This window comes from Xenopus laevis, chromosome 8L, assembly GCF_017654675.1.
Source record: "Xenopus laevis strain J_2021 chromosome 8L, Xenopus_laevis_v10.1, whole genome shotgun sequence".
Taxonomy (NCBI): domain Eukaryota; kingdom Metazoa; phylum Chordata; class Amphibia; order Anura; family Pipidae; genus Xenopus; species Xenopus laevis.
The window spans coordinates 81332958-81351980 of record NC_054385.1 but is presented as its reverse complement, the minus strand read 5'-3'; positions in this window follow the sequence as shown (position 1 = coordinate 81351980).

The following is a 19023-nucleotide window of genomic DNA, read 5'->3' as shown; positions in this document are numbered from 1 at the left end:
TAGCAATTTTGGGATTGGTTAACATATGTGAAATTGCCAGTGAAATGATCCTCTAGCAGTGGTGTAGCCCAATAAAGCAGAAAGGGAAGGAATCTTTTCCTATAGATGCCTATTATATTCCCTAGGTGCTAAAATAGGTGCAAAGTTGCACCAATTAAAATGGCACACTATACAATTGCACCTACTCATCAATCATAGTTGCTAATTTTCTTATTGCACCTACTTTGGTGCATGAGCACTTTGGAATAAGGGAGCCCAATATCTATCATTAGTAATAAGCGAATTTTTTTGCAACAAAATTCCACATTTCACTATTGCCATATTTTTGTAGCGGGAAAGACTTGCAGTGTAAGTTTTTGCTGAGAACAACGCAGTGAAAAAACACCTATTCACTTGAATGCATTTGGAGTAAAAATGCTTATTGAGGATTGTAAAAAAAATGCAACAAAAAACTTTTATACATGTCTATATTGACAATGTCATTTTATAAGGGAGTGTCTGTGACCTTACAAATAATGGAGGTCAGCTAGTTTTAATGGTGGGTGAAGTTTTGTGACCCTAGGCTCTGCGATTTTCTGTCAGTTTCTTTGATGGGATTAACACTATTATTTTTCCCTAATCATTTGACAATACAATGGGATGTTCTCCTTGACCAAAAATTTTTTGAAAAATTATTTGTTCATTTATGTAGTGTTGATGTCATATAAAAATATGGAAGGTCTAAAAGCATTTTGGATTTCTGAAGACAGGTGGTAACCCTACCCTATGTGTGGCAGTGCCCTGTGTATGTCTCATGGGTTTTTATGGTTTCCATTCACTGTGGTCAGAGAGAAGGGGTGTTACACATACTCCTTTGGGAAGGGTGGTGAGTCTCTGTGCCCCAGAGTCTCATCAGTCATTCTGCTGCCACAGGGAAGAGACTGCTCTGTCACTCTTCTTACTCTAATGGTATCTTCCCACAGTCTGGCTTGCCCCCCTCCTGTCCTGTTGTCTGGCCCACTCCCCCTTGGGTCATGGGTGAACAATAGACTGAGTTGCCGGGGCAGGGAGAGACAATTTGCCCCAGTCGCTGCTCTCATGATAAATGGCTGGCCCAGCACAAGTGACAACATGCAGACTAGCGATAAGGTCTGCAAAAGGATAATGGTGAAAAGAGGAGATGAACAGGCAGAAGGAAACACAGTACTTAAGCCCTAATACTCTAATACAGACATGCTGCTTATTCTCTGTGAATTACGGCCAGGCCAACCAACTGGAATCTCAAGGAATCAGAGAACATTTGTGAAAGATGTGAAGGACATTGAGCCTAAACAATGGCAGTGTGAATAGGGCAGCCTTGATATTAAAGGGAAAAGACACGAGACAACATTCATATGGAACTGTGTATGGATTCCCTAACTTCTGTCCCAGCAACCATTTATACTGCTTCAGCATCTGACATTCCACTCACTGGCTGCTTTATACTGGCATGGACAGACAACAGAAAAGAGGGGTTTTAATTGAGAAACATAAATGTTAGAATTTCTGCTGTTAGCTAGTTCAGTGACAAAAAATTTAATCAACCACAGCAAAATACGGATATTCAAAAAGTATTTAAGTACATAGTTTTCACTGGACCTGGAAACAAAACCCAAAATGAACTTTTCCAAAAAGTGGCACTGACGTTTGCGCATTGGTGGCTAAGAAACAGATGGGGATAATGTTGCAAATCTCACACCAACAGAACTTCAAGCTGGGCTTTCTGGTCTAGGAAAGCTTATAATCATTCTTCCTAGATGGTATTGTAACTGGCCTTAAGTCTGAAAACCCTCATCCACATCTCCAGCCACCCCCAAATAGTCCAGAATCCCCCAACATGAGAACTACTGAATGGACACAGCTTTTTTCTGTATGAACATAAAGATAGTAAGAAGCTTATTACTGCTTAATTCATTTCTCTCTCTCTACAGTAATACAGAAATGTGAATAATAATAATGTTAATGATGATCCCTAACTTTCTTTTTTGTAGACGGGCAACACTGCATTTTAGCCAAATAATCCAAATTTTTCAATATGATTTCCCTTTTCTCTATAATAATAAAAATGTCCTGGACCCCATCTAAGATATAATTAATCCTTATTGGAAGCAAAACCAGTTTATTGGGTTTTTATTAATGTTTACATGATTTTATAGTAGACTTGAGGTATGAAAATCCATTTATGGAAAGATCCGTTATACAGAAAACCCCAGGTCCTGAGCATTCTGGTTAACAATAACAGGTCATATAACTGAATCACAATAGTCTATGCCTATGGGGGGCTTCTATAACTTCACATTCTTTGTAACTCACCTATTTAAAATATACCTGAAAAGGTTGTTTTCAGTTATCAATACACTTTTAACCTTTTATCCACCTCAAAATTACTGTGGGGCCCCTGCATTCTGCAGGGCTGATTGTGGATCCCTTAAATGTGTCAGGAAAACATCTGGACATCACATAAAAGGAATATTTATTCAAACACACATGCCAGCCGGCTAGTATCGAGCCTGTATATCCATGCTTTAATAGTTCCCTTCTGTACCATTTAAAAAGGCTCCAGTAAACTACAGTAAACTGACTGGCGACAGTGTGGTGAGGGCGTCCCTTTGGGTTTTTCCTAAGGAATGGGATTCCATCATTACATTACCAGTCATCTTATTCCTAAACACCCATGCATGACATTGTGCAGTCAGGACAACAGCTAGAGGTTGCTTTAGAGCAAAAACACACCATAGCTTCTCCTTCCATTGTATGCGCTGCAGTATTGCTGTCACTATGAATTATAGTTGCATATATTTGCCATATATACATTATAGATCTCAACTGCTGATCTGGTTACAGTATATAGGCACACGCTGATAACTGTGCTAGCTTAGTGATAGCAGGTTTAAAAAATGTACATATATATATATATATATATATATATATATATATATATATATATATATATATATATATATATATACTGAACTAAACAAATTAACCCAGCACTATCATTATACAACTTTAAGGAACAATTGGATTAAAGAGAACCTATCTGAATTTGGCAAAAAGAGACACTTTTGGTTACATGGTTTGTACAAAGTATGCATAAGCTGATGCGCCCCGCCAAGGCAGTGTCCATGCATCAGTCCTACCTAAGTGAAAAAGGGTATTTTCTTTGGGAGGAGAAAGACCATACCTGCTTCTCTCTTTATTTGGCATGACCTCTTCCAAAGAAACATTCAGCATTATGGGCTTTTAAGTAATCTGTGCACCATGCACCAGACTGATTTTAATTGCAACACATGGATGAGCTGCATTTTTTGTTTTTGTATATTCTATAAAGGAAAGTGGCTTTCCCTTTAATGCTTGCTCTCCCAACCCCCGCCCCTCTAAACACAGTCCTACAGATTACTTAAAAGCCCATAATGCTGAATGTTTCTTTGGAAGAGGTCATGCCAAATAAAGAGAGAAGCAGGTATGGTCTTTCTCCTCCCAAAGAAAATACCCTTTTTCACTTAGGTAGGACTGATGCATGGACACTGCCTTGGCGGGGCGCATCAGCTTATGCATACTTTGTACAAACCATGTAACCAAAAGTGTCTCTTTTTGCCAAATTCAGATAGGTTCTCTTTAATCCAATTGTTCCTTAAAGTTGTATAATGATAGTGCTGGGTTAATTTGTTTAGTTCAGTATATGATATAAGCCACACACCCATGCACCAGACTGATTTTAATTGCAACACATGGATGAGCTGCATTTTTTGTTTTTATATATATATATATATATATATATATATATATATATATATATATATATATATATATATACACACACACACACACACAATTTTATATCCATGTTTTGCCATCCGTATAACCTTCTATGTCAGATTCTATTTGAAGAGATTTAGTGTGTAATTATTTATTATATTGTGCCGCTATATTATATCCAGCAATTTGTACAGAATTTATTAGACATAGCCCACAGCGCTCCCCTAATATCACTAATAGCTACAGTACCTAATTATAGAGGCAGTCAGTGGGGTTTCCCTCTCCCTGTATACAATAAGTTGAGGAACTTCTATCATAATTATATAGCTTCTCACAATGTGGGCTGTGAACCACAAGGAGTAATTGTCACCATGCAGCTGGATCTGTACCTACCACAATGGAGACACATTCTGCCCTCATCCAACAAAATCCAATAGTAAAATGCTACCTCACAACTTTTAAACCTGGACTTACTGTATACCTTCCACATGCTAAATCACTAAAAATCCATTAGTTAAAATGCATTCTGCAGTGAGCATCTATTTTTTATCCACTGGATGCAACACTGCAGCACACTTACGGGTTGTTGAGCTTCAGATTAAATTTTAATATGTTATAGAATGTCCCATTCTTAGCATATTTTCCATTGTTCTTCATTTTTATAGTTTTTCAAACATTGCCTTTCTCTCCCAACTCTTTCCAGCTTTTAGATGGGGATCACTGACCCTTTCAGCCAAAACCCTATTGCACTTTTAGGCTACAGTTTATTGTTATTGAAATTTTGTATGACTTTATATTTAGGCCCTCTCCATTTGATTTTACAGTCACTCATTCTATCCAGTGCCTGGTTGCTAGGTTAAATTGATCCTTAGCAACCAGATAGCTGCTGAAATTCCAAACTAGAGAGCAGCTGAAAAAGATACTAAATAATTCAAGAACCACAAAAAATAAAAAATGCAAAAAAATGTGAATTGTCTAAGAATATTACCCTCTACATCATACTTGTACTATTAATTTAAAGGTAAACAACCCCTTTAAAAAAATTAAACGTGGAAAAAACATTGCAAGCGTTTTGTAATTTTTTCCACTGTCATGATTTGGTTAGGTAGGTGCCAAGAAGAAGGAAGACTGATACAAGGTATATAGTAGTTAGAAAATAGAAAGACAAGGTTCCCTTAATGTAATGCCTTTAATGAAGACTACTCAAGAGTGGCAAATATCAAACAAGGTGATAAGGACTTGGAAAGGGCTACTGGGAAAACCAAGCCTGATATACAGAAGAGCCCCTGCCCCAAAGATGTTTGCATATTTGCAGATTTTAATCACTATAATAGTATGATGAAACTTGTAATGAATCTGGGTGTATGCTCTCACATATAAAAGCATTAAGATACAGATGAAGTGTGTGTGTCTGTATTTTGCTGTATACAGTAGGTTGAAGGGCTTCATAAATAAAACACAAGAACTAACACAAAATCACAACACAAAGCAAGAACACAAGTGTTAAAATAAGTAAACTTTAAAAAAGACCCTTGGGATATTTAAAGGTTTGAAAAATGCAGTTCATTTTGAAATGATTATTCCTGGTACTTGTCATTACAAAAAAACATTTGCTTTAATTAAATATTATTGCTATAGAATCTACAGTTAAGGCTAGGAAAGTGAGGACAAAATTATTATCCATCATTTCCCCTGCTCCCATTTACTGGTGTTAAGAACCAATTAAAATAAATTAAATATGGGCACAATTTGTGGGTAGTGCATAAGCTTAGGTATTACAGAATGAAAATCACTGTGAGAAAGGTAACATGAATAGTTTAAAGCCATTTTATATCACATAGCAAATTAGAGTAATTTTTCTTATACCCAAGCATTGCTATTATTATGGAGTAACAGGAAAACTAGTGATGAAATAGAAATAGCTCATGAGTTGTAATTATCTCAGATATACTGTACTAATGCATTAAAGCTATCCTCAGTATCTACCATCAGTGATATGCCGCCAACCACTGGTTCTTTCAATGGTTCCCTTGTTCCTGGATTTTCAGAACTGGAATTTACCTTTAACCACTAAACAGTGCAGCTTTTGAGGGCATTACCTGGAGATCCCAATCGATAGGAATAACGCTCTTCTGCTGCATGACTTCCAGGTGCTAATTACATTTTAAGAAAGTTGTCCAAAATTTGACATCAATTGAAGAATACGGAGCACCAAAGGAAACCAGCATTTGTCCATTAAAAAAAGAAAGACATTTGTTAAGCATTTTTAAATCCAAGTATAACGTGCCCAGACATATTAAGGGCCATCCGCTCAATGCGTTTCGTGGCCCTTCCGCCACTTCATCAAAATTTGACTTTTTCTTGTACATCCCAACACAGTATATGTTTCTGTATACCCTCCCAAGTAGCATGGGTAGACCCATCAGTGGCAGAAGTGATCAGGATTACCCATCAACATTCTCATCTACCTCTGCTGGAGTCAAGGTGGAAGACCCACTTGTTTGTTGCCCCTTGGACCAAAGACTGGATCATCACAACACTATTGATACAGGCCGTTGGGGTGAGGACTGCATCCAAGTTATTTTTTTAGTTTTCTTTAGTAGAATGATACAACTACTCTTTATTTGGCACCAACCATTCTTCTTAAAAAAGTAGCTCCACATAACAATGCTACCACAATCACACTTAACTATTGCTTTTTCTATAAGGCAGTGCAGAGAAAATGTTTTCCCAAGATACCGTGCATGTGGTATAATTCTCAAGTAATACAATGTGCTTTAGCAAAGACAAAAAAATAACACACAAAATGACATATTTCAGTGTTGCAGCCCATCCTAACTATCAGATATACACATGCCATAGTTTAACTTTTACCCAGAAAAATGTATATCAACAAAGTAGGATGTAGCTTGCAGCTGGTTATATATGGTACACAATGGGTTATGCTCAACACAGACACGTTTATTTTAGGATCTGTATGGAGTCTCCAAGAAATCCCCACTGAAGCTCTGCATTATGTCAGGAATGGAACACAGACCAAGTCAGAAATGAGACCTGTATGTTTAAGTTAAGCCTCCAAAATGTGTGAAATCAGTGTCCATGTTTCTCTAAAAAAGCAACATTTTATCTTGTATCATAGGTGCTGATATCTATTGTGTTACCAATATATTGCTAAAGTGGTACAGGTGGGAACCATTATTCGGAAACGTATTATCCAAAAAGCTCAGAATTACTGAATGGCAGTCTCCCATAGACTCCATTTTATCGAAATAATCCAAATTTTTAAAAATGATTTATTTTTTCTCTGTAATAATAAAACACTACCTTGTACTTGATCCCAATTAAGAAATATGAATCCTTATTGGAAGCAAAACCAGCCAATTGGGTTTATTAAATATCTACATTATTTTCTAGTAGACTTAATGTATGAAGATCTGAATTACGGAAAGACCCATTGTCCAGAAAGCTCCAGGTCCCAAGCATTCTGGATAACAGGTCCCATACCTGCATCATCATAATTGACCTGATGGGCTAGATTTTATTCCTGTAAGAATATCTACAAACTTCTAAAGCTACTTGAGAGGTGAGCCATCACAGCTAAGGCAGCATTCATACCAGGGGCTTTTAGGTGGGTGCTTCATAATAGAAATACTGTGTTTACTCATGTGCCTTAAAGTGATATTGACATTAAGAAACAACTCTTCAAATTATTAATGTACATTAAAATATAAATCTAGGTCATGTTGATGGTATTTTCACTGATATATCTGCTTTTTTAATGGGGTGGTTCACCTTTAAGTTAACACTTATACGTTATAAAGTAGCCAATTCTAACCAAGTCTTCAACTGGTCTTCGTTATTTATTTTTTATAGTATTTTAATTATTTGCCTTCTTCTTCTGACTCTTTATAACTTTCAAATGGGATCACTGACCCCATATAAAAAACAAATGCTCTGTAAGGCTACAACTTGTGGCTACTTTTTAGAACTCATCTTAGTATTTAGACATGCTCATATACATATTCCAGACTCTTATTTATATCAATGCACGGTTGCTAGGGTAATCTGGTAATTTGCTAGGATATTCTGCTGAACCATGACAGGTGTGGTGTACACCAATTCTCCAACATCTTTTTATAGTTGTCTTTAAAAAAGTGGTTAAAGGAGAAACAAAGGCTGTAAAAGTTAGGCACTCCCAAATTATTGTATATACTTACCTCACACCCTAGGCTGGTGATCCTATCAATAGAAAACTGCACCAAACTTAATATGGAAAATTCCAGTAAGGATTTTTCCCCTATATAATAACTTTTTTTGCTCATAGTTGTACATGCATTTTACCAGTATAGATAAAAATCAGGAAGACTTAAAACAGTAAGGAGTTCTGCTTAACTTAACTAGGTTAAGTACAAAAGGGACATATGTTATATGTAATAACAGACTTATTGGGAAAAAACCCTTGCTGTATTATTGCTGCAGGAAGTTCTGAGATGTGTCGTTCCTTTTGATTGTACTTAAATAAGTGCTACAGCTTTATCTTTGGTTCCAGCAGTGGATATGCATTTAAGTTCAGGAGTTTTCTGTATACAAGGCTGATTTTGCTTTAAGGGGCAGATTTACTAAGGGTCGAGTGAATTTTCGAAGTACAAAAAGTTCAAATTTCAAAGTAATTTTTTGAATCCTTCGACCATCGAATAGGATATTACGACTTCGAATTTCATTGACTTCAACTCAAAGTAAAAATCATTCGACTATTCGACCATTCGATAATCGAAGTACTGTCTCTTTAAAAAAACTTCAACTGCAATACTTCGCCAACTTAAGCCTGCCGAAGTGCTATGTTAGCCTATGGGACCTTCCAGAGCAATTTTAAGTTTTTTATATTCAAAGGTAAATCGTATGATCGTACGATAAAATAGTTCGAATCGTACAATTCGAAATACGATCAGAGTACGATCGTACGATCGTACCACGATCGGAATATGATCGTACGATGAATAAAATCCTCCGACTTCGAATTCAAATGTCGGAGGATTCTATTCGATGGTCGAATTTCGAAGTTCGAAGTATTTTCAACTATGTATTAAAACACTGCCTATACAGGCATTCTTTTCTCTACTACTTGCCTAAATTACAAAAAAATGTACATTCATTAGCAAATTAATGAATATGCTAACCTTTTGACTAATTCTCATCTTCTTTTATCCCTTAATAAATCTACACAACATGAATAAAGAAATATGTGAGAAAGAAAGCAGCATATTTAACACAGTAATAATTAAAGTTAGATTTTGTATCTGTTCAAAAGAATTAGAGAGTGAGGGATGGAATTAGTCTTTTGATAGTGTGGGACACAGCTCATTCTCTTCAATTAGGCACTTACTGCATTCTGACAGATCACAAGATTTCGTATGCCATCACATGTAGAACAGTTAAGCATAATTGAAATTGCAGATAAGGGCTAATTCGCTGTGGCCGAGAATTCCAAAATACAAAAGCCAGTAGCACTTTCATGCTGTTCCTATTTTAACTCAACTTTAATTTGGATCCTTGTTTTTTATGATTAAACCAATACAACTGCTTTTTTCCTTCAGTATGCTAACACAACACCCAGATTAACTGGTTATGGTTTTTGCTCTAACTTATTCATACGTTAGATTTAGTTAAAGAGATATGAATTTAAACCTGTTTTTAAAATTGCATTAACTTAAAAAAAGAGTAATAAAAATGGAGCAAACACATGTTTTGCATCTGCATTGTAAAGTTTCTATTTATTTCCTTAGCGGATGCTAATTACCCTTGTGGCTACTTTTTAGTAGCCCAGCAAATGCCCTGCCACAGGGACTGAAGCCACCCGCTGTAGCCTTGGATATCAATTGACTGACTAATACTTGTGTCAGCATCTGTAAGACCTGGAAACAGGAGTATTTTTATACAGCAGAGTTGAGGAAATGGGGTTGCTGACTCTGCATTTTGGGGCTAATTTAACTCCTCAATGTATCCATTGTGCTATAATAATATAGCTTGTCCATAGGATTACACTAAGTCATGGAAAGCATTTGTCACAAAACTACCTCTCTCAGAATGCCTCATATTAGGGCAATGCTGTCTATATTTGCTCTAAGTTTTACTGTCAGACCAAGAAGTGGTTTTCTATCAATTTCATAAAGTTAAAGGACAAAGAGTGCAATAGTGATGTAAATCCCAGTATTTACCATTGCAGGTAATAATGCACATTTCCAGTGATTTCTAATGCCCACCAATGTGTCTAGTCCAAGATTTCAGTAGTGCAGGCCACATAGGATTAAGGGCATAAATAAATGTTTTAACACTGTTTAAGAGAAAATATTGTAAACAAAGTAAAAAACTAGAGTAATGGCAGCCTTGACCCCCATCGAGCTCTGTTCTGCATTTTGGTTTCCCCCAAGAAGGAGCGAAAGAATAAAGATCCAACGCCTGAGGCAAGTGGTCTTAATGAAGAGTAAGCTTCGGTTGCTGATCCAGTGCATAAGGTCAGTAGTAGGGATGTAGTGATACAACGAGTGAAGGCTGAGTACAAATTAAAGCCAAAGATCTAATGAGGACTGGTAGTAGGGTCAGTACTTTGGTGGTAGCCATCAAGACTGAATCTCTAAGTGGACAGAGCATGATTACTGTATATATACTGAATAATTCAGCAGAAAGACTATTGAACTGCATTATAGTCTTTCAAGTTTCACTGTAGTATTGCTTGGATGTTAGAATTAAAAATGATTATTTAAGCATACACCATGGGTCCCTTATTTCCTGCAAGAGCCCTATAAAAGTGTACAGAAACAGGGATATGAAGCAACTGAGTGAGGTAAGCCAATGTGTAATTTTGTGGAGAAAGTGTGGCAGACTCAAGGGAGAATAGTAAAATTCGGTTTTTTAGATGTTATCTTGAATATGAGGTGCAGTTGTGGCTTCTATTTCACATAAGCATGTGGCAACAGCAGATAACTCAATTAAATAGTGGAATGATGGAATGGAAGGCAAGCTGTGAAAGTTATGTTTAATGACAACTGTAAGAGGTGGTTAAAGGGCATTTATTTTTAGGGGAAATAACTTTTAAAAAAGTATGCAAAGAGAAACATCATTTATATAGCGAGTGAAGTTCTGCCACTTTACATTTCCAGTTATGCTGAGTGAAAGGATCATGGCATGTTACAACTTTTGGTACCGAGTACAATTAGAAGAGTCACAAGTTGCAATTGCTACAGGAGACACCTTATTACTTATAAAATGTGAGGCAAGTTTACCAAAGGGGCAACCAGTGATCTGCCTGACAACACCCAGCAAGTGGACATATACCCAGTTGTTGAAATTATTGCTATTAAACACATCCAGAGACTGCTTTGGAGAAAGGGAAGGAATGGTGGGGAAAATACAGTACAAATATGAAAGGGAGTACATAAGCTATTTTTGGTTAAACTATGTATGCATGGACATCTTGCACCTATTGCCCCAAAGATTGGATCTACTGACTTTGGATCTGGATACTGACTTCATACCAATAGGCTGTTTTGCATACAGTATTATTTTATTATGACAGAGAAAAAGGAAATTATTTTTTAAAATTTGGATTATTTGGATAAAATGGAGTCTATTGGATATGATATAGCAGTCTGTCATATAGCATTTACTATCTGAGTTTCATTTCATCAGGTTTCTTATTTGTTATATTGCTTCTTTATTTTCTGTCAAATAATACATGTATGTGTGTATGTGTTTATATACAGTATATATATATATATATATATATATATATATATACACACAAACACATATATATATATGTATATGTGCTTTTTAATGTGTTTTTAACGATATGAGTGTTTGTATTTCAGTTTGCAGACCTAACAAGTGTCAGAAGATGGCAGCAGTAAATTACAAAGATTTATATTTACATAGCACTCTTCCTGTCATGTAAAAAAAAACATTAATCATTCATTCCAGCTTTGCAGAAACATGCAAAGGATCTCACAGCCTTGCACAAACCACTTCACATGCCAGCTAAACCACCATTCTTGCTGCCAAGGACCAATAGAATTAAGGGAAAGTAATAGTAAATATAGGTGCATATCTGCTTGTGGCTGGGCTATATTTGATATGGACATGGGGCGGGTATACACTCCTGAAGTGGCGGGACAATATATCAACATGTGAGCCCTTTACCCTACTAATAAAACACAGCTCTCACTGTAAAGCTGTCAGACACAAAACAGGTTTGGATAGATGAACACCATGTTGCTTGTGTACAATATTTTAGGGATCACTACTATTTGCACCATATAAACTAGAATATGGCAGATATATGGGAGAATTCTACCATTAGATAGTGTGGTTAGACGTGTCTCAATCTCCTTAGGGTGCTCTGTTAAAGTCCTGGATCCACCTTGTAGCTCTGGGTACAGTCAGTGACTGCTCCAACTGTGCATAATATATAAGGGGAGCAGAGTTGAATGTTGCTTGATTTTTGAAAGCGTTACTGTACATACAGTATCTCATTATTCAGACTGAAACAATTGCATTTTAATATACACTGGCTAATATATGAGAGCAGGTCATCTTACTCATTTACAGTGATGAACTTCAGGCAGAAAACGCTATTATTCTTGTAAAAAGGCTGTGCATATTTAGAATGTACAAAGAGTGTTAGTATTAAGAATTCTATATGAATAAATAGCTCCTGGATTGGGTTTATACAAAAGAAGCTAAAATGTATGCATTGTAAAGAAAATGGAAAAAGAAAGCTCATTTTCAAGAATTAAGAACTGGCGATTTTTCCTGTAACTGGATTGGGGAGAATAGAAACCCTTACTGAGTTCACGCCCACTCATGGCCTTGGAGAACATGGTCTCTCAAATACATGTAAAACAATAAATGAAAATCAATGCAAAAAATTTACTCTTTTATTCTCTATTTCCCAGAATTATTTTTTCTTTTTGTTGGAAAACTGCCAAACCTTTCAGCTGAAACTTTGGTCATTGGCAGTGCTATTCTATTGAGTTATCTATTCAAGTGCACTCTTCTTTCAAATGTGCACACTGGAGTGTTCTCTGCCTGTGTTAGTTCTGTGTAACCTATTGTCACACAAACACGAGGCAGTTATTTTAAAGTAACAGCAAGCTTTTAACTTCAGGTGCATGTATTTAGAACTCATCAACAACACACTTCTGTCATCTATTGACTACAAAAACACATATTTGCCTTTAGAGAGGAATGCTTGCAATATAAATCATGGTGTGGGACTGTACTTATATCTCCAGGTCCCATTATGTGTCATTGACAGGTAGAGAGTATCCTTACTACCCTATGCTGGACTGCAAAGGTTTCAACACTGTCCTGCACAATGTATTTTCACCAGTGTAAGTGATATTGGACATATCTCTATCCAATCTGCATAATGAAAGCACATTTACAATTTTCATTGATAGAAAACAACAGACAGTAAATACAGGGGTTATTTATCAAATGTCCAATGTTAGAGATTTTTATACCTCGAATGAACTCGAATGAACTCACAACTCAAATCTTATTTAAAGGAACAGTTCAGTGTAAAAATAAAGACTGGTTAAATAGATAAATGTAATGTATAAAGGCTGGAGTGACTGGATGTCTGACATAATAGCCAGAACACTACTTCCTACATTGCAGCTCTCATGAGTTAGTCATGACTTGACTGTTCATTGAGTTTGCAATTGATCCTTAGCATGCAGCTCAGATTCAAAGCAAACAGTTATGACCCATGTGCCCCCCCCTTCAAGTCACTGATTGGTTATTGCCTGCAACCAATCAGTGGAAAGTAGGAGAGCTGCAAAGCAGGAAGTAGTGTTGTGGCTATTATGTTAAATCCAGTCACTCCAGCCTTTATACATTACATTTTTGCCTAACTAACCATATTAGAAATATTTTTTATTTTGCACAGCCCGTCTATTTAGCCACTTTTTAATTTTCTACTGAACAATTCCTTTAATATCTTTAAAAGGATGGAAAAGCTTGTTTAGATTTTGATGAGGAGACACGTAGCAGTGCAGAGAATAATCTGGAAACACTGCATGCACCACTTATCTAACTCCTTTATTACCATAAAGTGAGAAAGAAATGAGACGAAGAGGAGTAGAAGGTCTTGGCATCAAGAATTACTAGCAACATTAACATGCATCTGTCAGTACCTTATCAAAATAAGGAAGTCCTTTGTGTCTTTGTCATAAGATGCATTTCTTTTCCCATATTGGGCCAGATTCAATTAGATGAGAAAACCTTATTTTATGGTTTATCCCCATTTTTACACTGAATAATTCCTTTAAGAAAAACCACGAATGGAAAAAACTTGAGTTGCAAAACCTGAAAAATTTAATTAAAGGGGTTGTTCACCTTTGAGATAACTTTTAGTATGATGTAGAGCGTGATATACTGAGATAATTTGCAATTAGTTTTATTTTTTTATTATTGAAGGTTTTTGAGTTATTTAGTTTTTTACTCAATTTGCATTTTAAGCAATCTGGTAACTAGGCCCCAAATTATCCTAGCAACCATGCATTGATTTGAATAAGAGACTGGAATATAAATAGGAGAGAGTCTGAATAGAAGGATCAGTAATTAAAAAGTAGCAATAACAATACATTTGTAGCCTTACAGAGCATTTGTTTTTTGTAGAAGGGGACAGCGACACCCATTTGAAAGCTGCAAAGAATCAGAAGAAAAAGACAAATAACTATAAAACTATATAAAAAAAATAAATAATGAAACCAATTGAAAAGTTGCTTATAATTGGTAGTTCGATAACATAATAAAAGTTACTTTAAAGGTGAACCACCCCTTTAATTGAGTTTTCTGTGGGAAAACATGAAATGCTCTAATTATTTTAGTTTTTGGGCAAAACCCTCTGAAAAAACTTCAGACATCATGAAGGCTATTAAAATCTTGAAATGGTTCAAGAGACCTCTGCTGTTGACTCCTACATGACCTTGAAAGGTTTTAGATTCAAGCTATTTCCAGGGTGTGGATATAATAAATGTGGATTCTGGGTTTTTTTTTAACCTGAAAATGTGAGTTTTGACCAAAAAGATCAACTTGAAAAAACTCTGATTTTCATGGAAAACACAACTCGAACCTTAATAAATAATCACCTACATGTACAAAGAATTGAAGCTTTTTAATTAATGAATATTGTAAAGTTCCCATTCTTTCATTATGCAAAAAACGTTTTTGCATGGAGGACTCCTTTAAAAAGGCAATATTCCCCATATCTAGAGGGTAACAAGCAACAATGTCAGCTACACAGGCCCCAATTTGTGTAACAACTCAAAACCTAGGGGTCAGATCTTTGGGTTTTGCAAGTTGTCCTTACAGTTTAACAAATCAGATTCATTTTTACTGTGCCATTGTGCTACATAACTGAAAATGAATATGATATGATGCCTCAACGTATATTGGAACTCATTCTCTTATCTGCAAACTCTCCCTTTCACTTATCTATACAATTTACTGCTGATGACCAGATGGTGAATTATGAAGTCTCATGGACTATGGAGAAAAAAAAAAAAACAATGTGACTTTGCTGAGTTTGTCTGCTGCCCAGCCTTTGTTTGATCTTGTTTCAACTTCTGTCATGCTAAGTTAAAGATTACTGAGATAATTGGCCATAAATGTGTCTAATTCTGTGACTTTTGACCAGCAGTTATAACTTAGCATTGCTATAAGTTAAATATACATTACATACAGTATTAGCATGGTTCATCATCTGTGGATGAGAAGACAACTGCAGAATATTTAAGTCCTTTCAAGAATTAAGCCCCAATGGAGCATGCTATGCCCCCCTGTCTAACAGAATAAAAGGTGCTCTTTGCTGAAAATAAAGTCTTGCTGCTGCAAGGATCATATTTGCTTTTATTAACTTGCTGCAAAGATGTTAATGTGACTTGCTGATGAACCCATGAAAGAGGAAGTATCATGAAAAAAAAATCTTTAGTATATTATATGCAATATATACAAGAAATGTATAGCATACTTTTAGCTGAGTCACTGCTTTTGCTTTTATGCAATATATGTTTTTTTTGGAAATGACTGGGCTGTCATACAGTATATTTAATAAGCATATTCTCTTTAACAGCAAATTACTTACAATAACAAAGAATTCTACTAAGGCCATATTAACAGCCAAGAGGTATATGTATCTTTCAGCTAGACTAGTGTAGGCTGTTAAACTCATAGTAATTCACAGAAAAATCATTCCCAGTTTATGTTAAACCACTGGTATTAGCAGGGAGATCACTATAGCACCTCCTTGTATTTGCAATTCCAATAGTTCTGTACAGACCTGCAGTGATCTGATAACAGGTAGATAATTTATAATATTTCTGATACATAAGTAGAAGGTTAAATGTTTTGCTGTTTAATGAATTTGTGCCTATAATTACACACCAGCAGGTACGAAATACAAAGGAAAAATTAATATGAAATAAATCTTTTTTCCCACATAAGGGTGGGTTTCTGTTAGATGCGATTTCTTTGGAAAAAATGTTCTACTTGAGTTACAGGTTCGGGAACCGCACCTTGACCTTTGATGCATATGGGTTGTTAATTTTTTTAAAAAAAATTCTAGAAGGTTGTTAATTGTAGCTAACCTTTACTTGAAGACTTAAAGAGGTCAGGGCATAGTGCACCTAGGCCATATTGTATAGCATTGTCTATGTTACCCTGAACCGTACCCTAGCTTAAGTGTAATTAAGGAACAAAACCTAGGTAGCATGCATTAGGAATGTGCTCTACACCTTGCACGACCATTGCCCAGTCTCATGTGAATGAGCCCTGTGAAAGCCTGTGATGCACACTCTGGTCAGGAGTATGCCTGGGCACATTAAGGATTGTAACATAAAGGATTGTAAGAGAGTGCATTTTGTGCCAGGACTACTCTGGCACTATGATGCTGTTAATGTTGGCTGAGCCTTATGGCAACAGGGAAAACCTTAAATACTGATTTTTTGCTTTTGCAAACTGTGCCCAATTGTAGGTCTCTGTTAAAATAAGTTCCAAGGCATGATTTTCAATGTAATTTATGTACGTTTTATGATCTAGTCTGCCTGCCTACTTCCCTGACCACTTGCCTGACTAGAAATTTACTTCTCCTTAGAAGTTTATTTCTACAACTCCCCCTTGCCCATTTCCTCCTCAGTCCCAATCAACAGCTATCACAATAATCAGAAAGCAGATTAGAGCATTTTTTTCTGTTACTATTTTACATTAGTTATATTATTCCAGTGACTGTATTAAGTGGGAGCCAATAAGAACGTGACATAAAGTGCAAATACTAATTGTTTTAAATACCAGCATCAACATGATACTAAAGATGCATAAGATGATGAGATGCCCCTTTAAGTAGGTTGCCCACTTTGCACCATGTTACATTACAGAGTATTCTAATTACCACCTACTGAGTAATAGTTATACAAAGCCTCTAATTTTGCTCAGCTACTTTGTACTTTTTTGGCCTTTTTTGCCAATCTGTTAGGTGGGATCAATAAAGAGAACACCTCCTTGTACCACTTTACCAAGGGCTGGATATCTGGATAGGTCTTTTCTATAACCACCTTGAATTGCAATTATAGATGTGACACAATAGATATTTTACAACAATGACAATGTTTGATGGTGATTACACTTCTTTACATGTGTTGTATATCTTTAAAGGGGATATAGTAATAACTTTTTTGGAGTAAAGGCTAAAGTACTTAAGAGCAAAGACTTGACACAATTTAATAAAAGTAACAATAAAAAATCCATTGTCTGCAGCACTCCCCCCCACTAGATTTAACTCAATTTATTTTTCATTTTGTGGACAAGAGATTCACCCCTTGGTATTAGTTTATGATTTTGCTAAGAGAATTATCCAACATTCTCTTTCAAAAAAGGGAATATTATTTTTTATTATTTATTTCGGGACACATCTTACCTACAAACAAAACTGAGTGAAATCACTTCAATACCACTGTGTTTTTTCATTACAAAGTTATTACATGTAGAAATTACTGCAAATTATCTGAAATGAATGGAAATTATGAGGTTTAAATTCCCCAGGTTCCTGCGAGCACAGTACTGGAAATTTAGTTTGTCATCTTGCTGAACATAATTGCTACAACAAAATTTCTTCCATTTTACAAGTGCAGCATAACTTATTTATATCAATGTTGTAATTTTATATCAATAAGTTGCACGGGCAGGATCGCACCAGCCGTAACTGAAAGTTAAGTCCAGGTGGAACAGTTTCTAGAGACAAATCAGCAATACAGGTGTATGACAACATGTAGAAAAGCCTTTAAATTAAACCCAAAGGTATTCAAGTGGTTCTGGTTGGTTATCCTGAGATCTCTAAAACACAGATTGCAAACTTATTAAACCCTTTCTTAAAACCCTTCATTGTATCCCTAAACCAGAGGTTATTAACCTAGGAGCAGGACCATAAAAATAATGTTTTACTAGCGGGTTTTAAATGAAAGACTTTCTGGAGTTGTCTATGGTTAAATGGCTAAATCGGCACATTTTTATCAATTTGGCTACACATGCAGTTATCCAAACTGGCCAATACAGGACTAGATTTATCAAGTAAAGATGTCAAATCTGGCTGATGAATATATGATGACACCAAAAAATTGCCTGATGTGACCATTTTGGTCTAAGTGCCAAAATGGGCTGAGTTCATCTGCCCATTTGTACCCAACATTATTTGGATGATGTATTTTTTCACATTTATTTGGTGGAAGGCATTCAATGTTTAATGAGTCATGTTACTACTGATACATTTGGCAGGGAGGTAGCTATTCAAAATTAAATTATCATTTGATAGTTTTGATTTATCTTCCTATATCAATATATATATATATATAATATGCAAAATTCTGAATAACAACTGATTGGGAACATTAGCAACTTGCTCCTGACAGCACACATGGATGGTCAAATCACATAGAACCAAACTGGTCCAGGCGCATTTCAGATTGGCTGATGATCAAGTTCTGGGACCTAAAATGGGCATTGATATGCCTGGGTTTTTATTTTGGCTGATCATGTTTGCTTCATGGATAGGATTACATAAACACGTACACTGAGAAGGATGCAGTTCAGATGATATGATGGTACATGTGTGTATACAATATGCATGTGCTTTTCTTTGTAACCTGTAAACTGAGAAGCAGAAAATTTGTTACATGAATATAAACATAGCAT